We start from the raw sequence: 12,535 nt of genomic DNA, 5'->3' as shown, positions 1-12,535 counted from the left end.
AGCAAAATTTGCTCTTGGTAGAATGGGTAGATACTGTGATCTTATGAATGCTATCACTTTATTCTGAAAATACCTCTCTTTCTCTTGTTGCAAGTTAGTCCATATTTTAGTCAAGCTCAGTAATTAGAAAAAGAAGATGCTCCATCTGTTGTGAAACATTGCAATGGCTCTTATAAGAAAGTCCTTCTCTGAGTGAAAATGTATTGAAAAGTTTATTGTGGAACAGAGTTCTCTTTTGATACTGTAACACTTATTGTTAGCATTTTCCACAGGCAAAAAGAACTCCTGATCAAAAAGAATGATAGGTACTGGTTACCCTGTCCCTCTGCTCCCTAAAACCAAAAGATTTTTTCCAACTTCTCAGGAGAAGAGAGAATGCTGCTTTTAATGCCAAGCACAGGAGTTATAAAAGCAGCACTCAAATCTGTACTTTTCTTCATTGTGTTAACACCTAATTCTAAAAATATTTTTTCAGCTCTGTCAGAGTGAAGGATTGTAGTTCTGTAGGACCAAAGTATTTTTTAAACAAAGGGTCATAAGCTCATCTTTAATTCTATGGAGGTGGAAATCCATAGCTTGTATGACATACAAGTGTTACTAATATATTCTCCATATTTCTTTAAGTCCCAGATTCATGAACTCTCTAAACAATTTGATAGCAGATAAAACATGGTTTGAAATAACATCAGGGAAAAATGCTTGCCTTCTCTTCCTAATATTATCAGGTTTAAAATCTGCATCTTCATGGTGCCTGTTTTGCATCTGGGTTTAGGGTGTAACAAGGAGACTCTTGAATTAGCAGTGAGAGAATAATTCCTTCCAGAGTATTGGTACTGCTAAACTGTGTTCTGTTGACACCAGCAACTCCTCTGTTTTTTTGATGTTCTGATCCCACCGTAATGACAGTGAATTTGGCTGTGAATGTTGAGTATTTGCTTCAGAAACTGATATTTTTTGAAACTGCATAACAAACTCACTAAAATGTAAAATACAATGTTGATAAATTCTTTCATAAATCTGTTCTTGTCCTTGATTTTTTGTTTTGGTTTTTTTTTTGTGTGTGTGTTTTTCTGGGGGTTTTTTTGGTGTTTTTTTGGGGTTTTTTTTAATTGTTTGTTTTGTTTTTTGTTGGTTTTTTTTTTTTTGGCCATTTAGTTATATAGACTTCTTGTATGTTGGTGTGTAATACTTATCTGTCAACCTCACAGTCTTCTGACCTGAAAATGAGTTTGGAACACTGTTCAAATTTTTTTGTTTAATTTTTTTAGCTTAACATAACTTATGTTGCTGACCCACTTTCCATTATTAAAAACCTGAACAGGATTTGTCATTGAGGTAGGAATTAATGAAGGCTAACACTAGAGGGCAATTCAAAGCAGCAGCCTACCCCAGAACAGTTATGGGTGCCTGTGGCCCTGAGATGAAAAAGAGGGAGACAATGGAGACTTTCCCAGGTTCTCCCCCAGACAAAAGCTGCTCTTTGTGATTACCCTCCTAAATGGTTTAACTCACTTTTCATATCTTGGAGTGCTCCACTGAATGAGAAAGAAGTTAAGACAGTTGTTATTCTTTGCTGAATTACAAGTTAAGAAACACCTTCCACAGTGTCTTACGTCGTTCACTCTTGCCGTTGTCAAAAAGGCATAACTTTCTCGGTGGTGGGTGTTTTTTGGTTTTTATTTGCTTCATGTGCTACATCAGACTCTTGGAAAGATACTGGGTTTTGGGGGGTAAGGTAACATTGCAGAAAAGCTTAAATGTCTTTTGTTAAATACCGAGGAAAATGGAATACATGGTGAGTAAAATATTTTCTTACAAAATACTGTAAAGTTAGTCAAATTAAGATGACAATATGAATAATTAATTTAATGTTAAAAAATACACAAAAACCAAACCACACAATAACCAGATTAAGGCATCAGAGGGGTACTTTGTTTCTCTAATTTTATCAAGTAAAATATGTTATATAGAATGGAAAAAAAAATAGTTGAAGATGAGCAATAAAGTGCTGTATTTAATATTTAACCAAGTAGAAGAGATCATCTGTGTATATTGTACACAATTTAAACAATTTATATAACAGTGCATTACATAATAAATTACAGTTTTCACTGTTGCAGTGTTCATTATAGATTTACAGAACATCTTAAATACTTGTAAATAATAACCTGTAATGCAAATGATGGTGTCGTGGTTCTTGAAAAGCACTCTAGTATTCTTATTTTAGCAATGCAAATTTTCTCATTATATTGAAATGTATGCACCCAGCCGTGTAAATGCTTGTGGCACAGTACAAATTTGAAAACAAAGGGCATTTTATGTAAGAGTGTGTGTGTGAGTTTATACCTTTCTATCTAATTTTATATGCATATATATACATATAATATCTTATATATTTTGTGTACTTGTATGTAAAAAAGCTGATCTATTATTAAAGTGGCATGTTTGTTTCTACACTCTGGGTCAGTTAGTCAAGTCATATTTTCACTGCATTCTTTTGCACAACTTACTATTAATGTCTAAAATTTGCTTTAGCTGCAACAACTTTTCAAGATGTTTTTCAAGAGAGAATATTTACTTGCAATGACTCTGGCAGTGCCACAGATGAGTATAAATACTGCAGTGCATTGTTGCAGTAAACACTTACACCTGTTTTCAGCAGGTCTGATCAGCAGCTCTAGTGCAATTTGACAATATGTAATCTGCTGGCAGTGATGATGTGCCCAACCTTAACTGGTGCTGGTGCCTTTGAAAGAGAGCTATTGTGTCATAACACAGTATATATAGTCCAACAGTGACTGGCCTTGATCAGTCTGTCCAAGAAGAAAATAGTTTTCTTGGTTCTTAATTTGCAAAATGCACAACATGGGGGAAAAAGGAGCATGTGAAATTTAACCTATGAAATTGGTAGGTTCTCTGGGGTTTAGGGGAGATTTTTGGTTTAATTGGGGGAGTGAGTTTGAGGAATTACTTGGCAGCTATGTACAGTGATACACAGGTCTTAATCACACACATGAACTCTTGGTTTTGGAATGTAGTTCTATGAAACCTGTCTGATTCTAGGTGATTAAACCAAGCATGCATGTAAGCTTTTAAGAAACTGAACCCTTAGTCTTTTGCAGGTAAGACACTACCATTTTAAGAATAAGCACTTTCATGCCAATATGACTTTTCTCTTTTTTTTCCTTTTTTTTTTACCTTTTACCAGCTTGATTTTTGGCCCTAAATCAAAGAGATAAGTTCTGTCATTAACATTAAAGCTGTCTTCAGTATTTTGTTTGTTTGAACAAAGCAAGCACAAATGTGTAAGTACCAGCAATGTGCAGACCAGTACTGCAGCATTGCAATATTGGTCTGTTCTGCCTTTAAGCAGGTGGTTTCATGTGGCAGGCTGCAAGAGAGACTCTTTTTCTTCCCAGCTTTTGACAAAAAGATGACGCATATGACTCAGAATTAGAAGGGGAAATCTGCCAGTTTGCATCAGTTCCTTAACTTGTGGGCTGCTATTCACCACAAGAAAAATCAGTATACTCGCACCAGTGCTGCTTAAGAGATGAGGAGTAATCATTTCCTTCAGAAAGTGTAGGATGATTGGAGTAGGCCTTTCATACATTACACTAGGCTTTTCCTATATTAGGTATTTTTCAATTATATTAAATTTTTAGAAAGAAAAAAAAGATAATTTTATTAAATGCTACATTTGCTAATTAATATAGGAATAAGATATTATAGCTTAAGGTAGATCAAAAGCAAAGTGATTTGTTTCATGTAACTTCTGTTTTGTTGGCACTGAAACTCAGCTGTTATAGATCTCCAGAGTCAAAGGTAAGGGATTTTTTTGTGTATTTTTTAACCTAATTCCACAAATCTGAATCTCCAGTTCCAGATTTTAAGTAAGTTAGTAGGACTGAAAAAAAAATAAAAATAATAACTTTGAAGACAGAAGCCATCTATTTTGAAGGGGAAAATAATTACTTGAAGTATGGAAGCTCTGTGTTTTTAAAATGCCTTGCCTTAGACCTGCTATAAAAGATAATGCAGATAATACTGGTTCTTTCATATAGCTTTGGATTACAACGGAGTACTTGCAGTACTGATATGGCTCAAGGAGCATACTGTCAAGTAACTTTTATTTTAAAAAAAATTCAGATGCTAGTTTTCAGAGATTTAACATCTTTCAGGTTTGTGGGTATTTATTAGTTTGAGAGTACCTATTCTGATTTTTTTTTTACCTACTTGGGTACTTTAAGTATTAGATTATAAATCCTTTTTCTTAATATATTAGCATCTAATTAATTCAGCGTGGTTTTACTTTGAGCTTGTTAGTGAAATATTGAAAACCTAGTTTAGTATAAAGCCATAAGTAACACCCAGCATCCTTATCACTTTTTTTTTTCTTTTCTTCATGGATAAAGTTCCTTTCATTTGTCAAAACCATTGTTATTATTTTGGAAAAGCATGTTCTAAGTGAGTTTGTTTTCTAGCTGGAAAAAAGATATGTACTGCTTATTGATCTGTGTTAGTCTTAGAAAGCACTAATTTCTAAGTGCTTATTTTATTTTGTATTTGCTCAGTTCTGTGAGTAGTGGGTCTCATTGATGGAAAGTGAGGGACCAAACAAGAAATGTTGTTGAAAGGGAGTACACAGATCTGTGTGTTATATGGTATCTATTAAGATTAGTAGGATTCTATTAATATTTCATTGAGAGGTGGGGGAAAGATTGCTGTACCAGCTACCACTGAATAAATAATAAGATAATATGACCAGGAATCTGCACCCCAGAGGCATTATGGACACCTGAAACTTGTGCTGAAGTGGCTAATTAAATAATGAAGTTGTAGAAATACAGCTAACAGCTGGAAAAGTAAAAGTAGCAGTTACTAGGAGGTGTTCCTCTGCTATTAACTCGTGGATTCCCTTAACAGCTGGGTTGATTTCTTCAAACAGGTCAGTCTCACCTTTCATAAGTCGTGCTGTTATCTGGCATTTTATACAAGTCATGTAGTGATGATGTTAAAGAAAAAGACAAATTTACTGCCTGAGCCAGAAGCAGGCTTACAAAAAGCAACTTCTTTCAGGACACGAAAAGCTCTTTGTTCTGTGGCCTTGGTCTTTTTGTGCTTTGACCCTTATTTTATAGCATTGTCACTCTGACCTTAAATCTTTGAAAGCAGACAAGCAGCAAATTTAGCCCTTTACAAGTGGGGTTTCATTCTGAGCTATGGGCCTGGTTTTTATCTTTAGGCATTATAGTCCCATACAATACTGAGATGTAACAAAATCTCAATTTAAGATTTGTGGTTTGGCATGCTGTAAATAGTTATTATTTTTATATAAGGCAGTTAAAAAAAATGTTGCTCTGTTTCTGGCCTATGGTTTGTGATTATTCACCAATTTGAGATAAGACAGCAACTAGGAAGACAGTCTGGCTAATATAGTGACCAATATATTTTTCACTTTCCTAGAAGTACTTTGGAAATTGATCCTGTGTGCAGACCACCAGCGTTTCTGCACAAATTCTATTGAGGACAAGAAATGCTTTGCTATACATTCTAGAGTTAGAAGATTAAAACAACAGTACTTGCATGGCCTTCTTTCATAAAAGGCTGTGCCAGCTTAGGGGAGCACAAAATTTTACACAAGGCCTGTGACTGTTACAAGAACAAGTCTCCTGAGAACTTCATAAAACTATTTTTTTTTGGTAAGAAAACCAGCAAAATAATGAATAGAGAGAACCAATAGCTGATAGATTTTAAAGTTTTGGGGTTTTTTAAATTTGTGTTTAAAAGGAGAATCTGTTTCCCTGTCTTAATAACTTTATATTATGTAGCTGGTTTGTATTGGACGGTTATTGTTGTTTGGAGAGGGATTGTCACATTTTCTTTTATCACTAATGATTCTATATATTTCAGGTTTTGGAAACTTTAGCTATAATAATAGGATAATCTTTTCTGAATGTAATAGTGTAATAATCTAAGCCTACATTTATTGGAGAACTTGAAAATATTTATCTTTTTTAATAATTTCTTTAATCTGAAAAGGGGTTAGAAAATTTTTGAAATTGTCATACAGAAACTGAAGATTATATTCTAAGACAGATCTGGCTTTCTTTTTGATGGAAACACTATATTTAGTTTTAATATTTTTTGTGATAAAATTGGGGGAAAGAACATTTTAATTACTACTATAATGAAATATAGAACTTTGTTGAACTTAGAAAATAGCTTCTTCGTTTTTCTTAATTTTGTATGTGTCCTTTCAAGCAGAAAGAATGCTGGTACAGATTGAAAGTGTTCACACAGTTTTTCTTCCTGTGTGCTTGCCAAAGGTGCAGGGAAGACAGATTTTTAAAAGTTGTGTGCAAGTTATACCAGTGCAGTCAAGAGGGGTCTGGAAAGCTTTTCTGAAATGCAGCTTTTACAAACTCTGCTAGAACTTGGAGCTTGTTACTTTACAAGTTCCCTGTAAAATGTTTCATATAGCAATCTAATTAATGCATCAACTTGTGACAAAAAACTTTTTAGAGGCTGGGAAAAGAGTTGGGAGGGGTTAATCTTACTCAGTTTTATTTTTAAGCTGCAATTGATTCTAAAATACAATGATAATATACCGAACAGTACATTGATAAATTTTTTGAGTGCTATATCAGCTTCTCGTATGCTTTTTTTAGCTAGCAAGCTATGAACAAGTACAGTATGTCCATTTTTAAGTCAGAACTTGACTACCTTTAGTTTCTTGCCTTTCACAGAAATCCATTGCATTCTGTTTGCTATTCATCACTCCAATAGAAGCATCAATATTGCAGAACCAAGTAACAGTCTTCACTTTGGTTTGTCTTCCTGAGTGCAGTGGGCGGAGGGGTGCACCTCATACAAATTAATACATGTGTCAAGCTAGTATAGGCAGTAGTTGGAGTCTTAGATTAAGTAAAAAGGGTGTAAAAGAGAATTTGATGCTGAGAGTCCTTAACTGCACTTCTAAATTTCTAGGTATTTTTGTACTTCTGAATTTCTCAATGGTTTTACTTCCTGGTTTTTATTTTTAGCTGGCTTTGTTATTTCATGTTTATCTTATGCAGTAGTTCTCCAGCTAGTCTAAATCTGTTTGTTCACGATCCTTGGAGAGATGGCTGGACACATGATATAGATTCTCCAAATTTAGTAGCAGTAAATTTCAGTAATCAGCAGTCATCTGCTTTACTTTAGTTATTAATACTTCACATTGCAAAAAATTTAGTTCTCCCAGTCTTTTGCCATGGTTGTATGGGGAGTGTTGTTGACATAATCAGGAAATAGTGAACACACGATTATTTTTTTTTTTAGTCAAAGTTTGTGCTACCAAAACTCTAAATTGGTGTTAGTTATCTCTGTTCAAATATTCATCTTTTGTTCAGAGAATTATTTAAAGCATTATTTGTGACTTTTTTTTATTTTCTTCACAACTTTATAATAGTCTTAGACATATTCAGCTGCTTGCTAGTAGGCATGGGAGGATCTGTTATACATGAAGAGTGTGTATAAGCTTGGTCCTGGATTACTGCACCTGTTTGAGGTGAAGTGAGGCAAATTTATTCCTGTGTTAAAGTTATTTAATTTTAAAAAACCAAACGAACACATGCAATGAAATTGCTGGTTGAGAGACAGATTTTTAAAAATTTATTTAATTTTATTTTTTCTTTTTAGAACTGCAGTCTTAAACAGCAATTAAAAATCTCACTGTTACTTCAGGAGAAGACCAATCAAGGTATATAGCTTATTCTCTTAATTCTTCTTCCTCTGACCAGACAGTAACCTCAATTAAGTGGAGTGAATTAACTGAGTATTGTAGGTTATGCCTGAACCAAATAATAATGGAATAGTAGGCAAAAGTACACTGATACCTTTAAAGTTAATGTTCTGAAATATTTCAGTGGAATCTTTTCTTCTTTTAAAAAATACATGCATATCACTTTAAAAGCTGCTGACACCACAAATTAGATGGAAAGACAGTTCCTTAACAAAGAAGCAAAAAGGTAGGAGTAAAATAATATACTTCTCAATCTTAGGTTTGAGAACGAACAAGAGTAATAAATTCTAGTATGTCTGCACTACAAATACTGCTGTGTTGAGTAAGCATATGACAAAAATAAAATGAAACTATTGTTTTAACTTGGAGAGAGGGGTGTAAACAGTGTATAAGAAAGATACAGCTACATACACTTTTACATCTGAGAATCTTAGAGAATGGAAGTGTTCCGATTTCTTGGTAGTGAACAGTGAGATTATCTCTGTCTTTTTCCCAGATTAATTCAATAAAACTCTAAAAGTATTTTCCAGTGTTGAACTGCCATTATGTGTATTCATAGTTAGTGGTGTGTTAGTGGCACTGAACTGTGAGAGGAGATCTTGGCAAATTTACCAGCAGTTGTCCAAAAAGCTACACTGCAAAATGTCCTGTCTAACATAGAAATAAGTTACTCCATTAATGGAATGCACAGAGCAGGACACACTTGTCAAAGGTGCTCCACTTCACGCTGTGCCATCTCAGTGCAAACCCTGTCTCATTTCTGGTTAAACTAAGCTAACCTGGGAAAACTGAGATATGGACATGTGTAACTGCTGGTGTCAGGGCTGTGCAGGAGAGTAGCACTGGTGGACAGATGTAATGCTTTTACACTGTGGAACACTTAAGTCGTTCAGGTTCATGTTCAGTCTTCTAATTTTAATCTGAAATAAGTTTGGGAAAGGGTCACAATGAACAGTGAAACAATAGCCTTGCTTTCATATTGGATCTGTGTTTTATAATATATGAGTAAGGAACTAAAACAATGGAATATGGTTGTGAGCAATGGTGTATAACACTATTGATGAGGAAGAGCTTCTGCCCAAGAAGCGTCAAGGGAGTGCTTTTTTTGTATGACCAAAAGGCATGAGGTAAATATTTAATTTTATATCACGTTCTTTGGTATTAGAGACAACATACAGTGTTTAATACCAAGTCCTTGGTGTCTCTGAGTCACTGGCCTGTCTGTCAGATTGCAGGCCTAGTGGTACCTTCTGCATGTAATATGTTACATTGAGGTTTAAGGAACTTATTAGTAGTTATAGTAGCATTTAAGGAGCTTATTAGTATGTATAGTAGCCAGAATTGACTTGTAGCTGGTTTTCATAGGATCAGAAAACATTGAGTTTGGCTTGGTGTTGTCATAAACTCTGAACTATAAACAATAAAAACCGAAAATGATATTTTATATTGGGCTTGGTCTTTGATAAATCAACTAAGAAATACTGAAATCAAGGAAAGGCTCCTTCATTGCTTGGGAGCACTCTTAATTGCTAAAACAAGGGCAAATACATATACACATATGCTTCTCTCTTTTTTCCTTTCTTTTTTTTAACAGTTCCAGTACATTTTTTTTTCAAAGAGCATTCCTGACTTGTATATGTGAGCTGCTTCTGTGGAATTTCAGTTTTGCATCTTCAGAATCCTTCTTCCTCAGCAGAGCTCTTGCTTTTAGGGACTTAGGAAATGTAATGGAGCTTCTTGCATACATGATTCCCAGCTTTTATTGAGGTCTTCTTTGTCTATCTGTCTCTCATCCACAGATTTAAGACACAAGGATGGAGGTAGGAGAAGCACTCATGGTAACAACTATATTGACTTTATGACCAAAACATAATGGTACACAGCTTTGTGCAGACATTCCTGGATTTCAGTAGATTCCTAGCTCAGCTACACTTCTTATCTTAGATTTCCTCCTTTCATTCTTTTCCCGTTCCCCAGCCCCTTCTGTCACATAGACTGCCTTCAATTTTAAGTGATAATTTGCTTATTCTCTGTGTAGATTATATATATTTTAATAGTGTAGAAAACATACAGTCTCATTGTGTTGAGTTTTGGGTTGGTTGGTTTCTTTTGGGACATTTTGTAGTAAAGTTAAAAAAAAAACCCCAACTACAAAACACCTTCCAAAATCATTTAAAAAAAATAAAAAAATAAAAACTCAAACAGTCTGGAATCCTGTAATTCATGCAAGGTTTTGTGTTCATGTTTTGTATGAGTGGGTGGAATTACCTGCAATTTTTCTTACTAATGTACTTTCTGTAGAAAATAACATAATAGTTCTGCCAAGTCTTCATTTCATGGTGTGTATAGTTTGATTTTAAAGGGATTTAGTTATAGAACAGGAAAAAACCACTCCATACTTAAGCTAGAACCTGAAATCAACCAGACAATTGAAAGAATAGTGTCTGTTAAACACATGGAGTTTCAAACGAAGAATTTGGCCTGAATGTAAAAATGAGAAATGCACTTCCAAAGGTATTAAATGTTGCAGCTGTCTTAATTTAAGTAGTTTTCTTGTACTCTTTTAAGGTGAATCTACAACTACAAAACAATTTTTTTTCTTGCTAGAGAATATTTTTCATATTCTTTTTCCAGAAAAGTTGAAGTAAATCTTTTACTGCTGACTAGCATTTTTGCTCACATCTATCTTTATATATACAGTTTCTACATTACACATATATATATATATATGTGTGTGTATATATATACACATATGTATATGGTGCAGATTTTGTCTTTACTTTTTCTTCTCTTGGTTTATGCCTAGCACAGTTTCTTCAGGGGGGAGACCAACTGTCAGAGCACACGTTTACAATATAGGTTTATTTTGACTTAGCACTCCTGCTTTAATTCACCATGGTAAGTTGGGTAAGTTGTGCCTATTTAATTTAGTTTGCCTATTTTAGCTGTCTGATTTAAAAAAAAACAAACATAGGTAGTAATAGGTGGGATGGGAATAAGTGTAAATAGACCTGTGCATGTATAAAATATACTGGAAATGGCTCTTTGATGTAGTTCATGAAGTTAGCATTCTTACCTGGATAAACTGTATAAAAAGTGTTGCTGCTGTTACCTGTAAATTTACATTGGCAATCTCACTTTAATTGGCACATTTGTGGTAAAGGACTCTTCTAGAGATATTGCCCTGCTGTATTACTGTAGGAAGGGAGAAAAGAAAATTCCCAAATCTTTCCCCCACATGGCCTGCCAAATCTTTTTGTGCTTCCAGATAGCCCTGTTAATTTCTAGAAGCTGTTTGTCATGTCTAGAAGGCTTATTGCAATGGAGTGGCATATTGGGTCCGTGCTGTGTAAGTAGCTTTTGTCTTAATAGTTTAGTATAAAAACATAAAAGAAAGCATAATTCATGTTATCTAGGGAAGCAGTAAAAGGACTGTACACACTGAAATCTCTGGCATTCTTTCGTCTAAGAAAACGATGCCTAACAGGGCCGTGAATTCTACATCTCTTGCCTACATCAAGTAAAGCAGCATGGTCAGTTCTAGGCTGGGGGCAGAGGAATTCCTGCCCATAATAACAGTTAAGTTACTATTCTTGCTAGCAATTGTTTTGGGGTGGGTTTTTGGGGGTTTTTTTTGTTTGTTTGTTTTTTGCCTCTGAAATTAAGTAAGGCTCTTTTGAGTCTGTCTGCCCAAAAGTTACAGGAAGGGTAAGCTGCAGAGCTAACAAGGGTAAGCTGCAGAGCTAACAGATGGCTTGAGGACTGATAGAATGGTTCACAAAAGCTTATTTTGAAATTAGCTCTTATTCTCTTACATATGAAAGTTGTTGGGGTTTTCTTTTCACATCTGAGTTTCCAGATGACAAATAGTCAGATTAGAAAATAACCCAGATTTTTTTGCTTTCCTTTGAAATAAACGTCTGCATAATCTTTAGTTCCTCTAACTAGACACACAGTTGTCCAGTTTGTGGTTCATGTCTCATTAAGATATTATGCACAGGTGATAATAAAGTCTAGAGCTTCACCATAAATAGTCAGCCTGGCAATGGACAGATGTTTTCTAAACATTTTGTGGCTCATTAATACAACTGATGTTACTACATGAAAGCTGAAGTTCAATAAGAAAATTCTGCATTCAGCTCAGAGTATGTTTCTGTTTCCTTGAAGTGTGGTAGACACCTTGGCATAACGTAGCAGCACATAATGGTTTGTGGGTTTTGAAAAGGTGCAGGCCATATTGTGCTGCCTCAAAAATACAAGGATTTCATCACCCTGAAGAGACATACCACTTATGTATTAGTCATTCTTGTGATGCTGATGTCTGTCATACTTTAGCAGCACGTAAATATTGGTGTTAAGACTGTAAATATCTCCAGTATTAACTGTGCTGCTGAAGTAAGGCTAGCCACTTCTGCACGCGAGTCGTGGAACAGGACATTGCATGTATTCCCTATGCCTTTTTGTTGCTATGAATTTATATATTGTTTGTTTATGAACACTTTCTTAGCTTTTTTTTGTATTTTCATTTATTCAGAAACTATATTTAGAGCTTCATAGTATCTGATGGTAAATAGTATAGACATATATATATATATATATATATATATATATAATTTTGCTTTGGTTTATATGAAAACTGAACTTTCTAAAGGAGCCGTCTCAAGCTGCACCTGTTTAACAATGCTTTGGTAAGTGTGTTTATATATTTAAAAACTATAAAAATTATGTTACTTTAATTGTCAACACATT

At 34.5% G+C, this 12,535-nt stretch overlaps 1 long non-coding RNA gene across 2 annotated transcripts in view; it reads left to right on the top strand.

Annotated features, from left to right (window-relative positions):
• The window catches only part of LOC121337349, an 87,111-nt gene that overhangs the window by 60,876 nt on the left and 13,700 nt on the right, over window positions 1-12,535 (top strand). The gene's annotated exons all lie outside the window — the stretch shown is intronic.

Source organism: Onychostruthus taczanowskii, unplaced genomic scaffold, assembly GCF_017590055.1.
Source record: "Onychostruthus taczanowskii isolate IOZ18803 unplaced genomic scaffold, ASM1759005v1 scaffold26, whole genome shotgun sequence".
Classification (NCBI taxonomy): Eukaryota; Metazoa; Chordata; class Aves; order Passeriformes; family Passeridae; genus Onychostruthus; species Onychostruthus taczanowskii.
The sequence above is the reverse complement of the archived record's forward strand: the minus strand, read 5'-3'. Positions and strand labels throughout refer to the sequence as shown.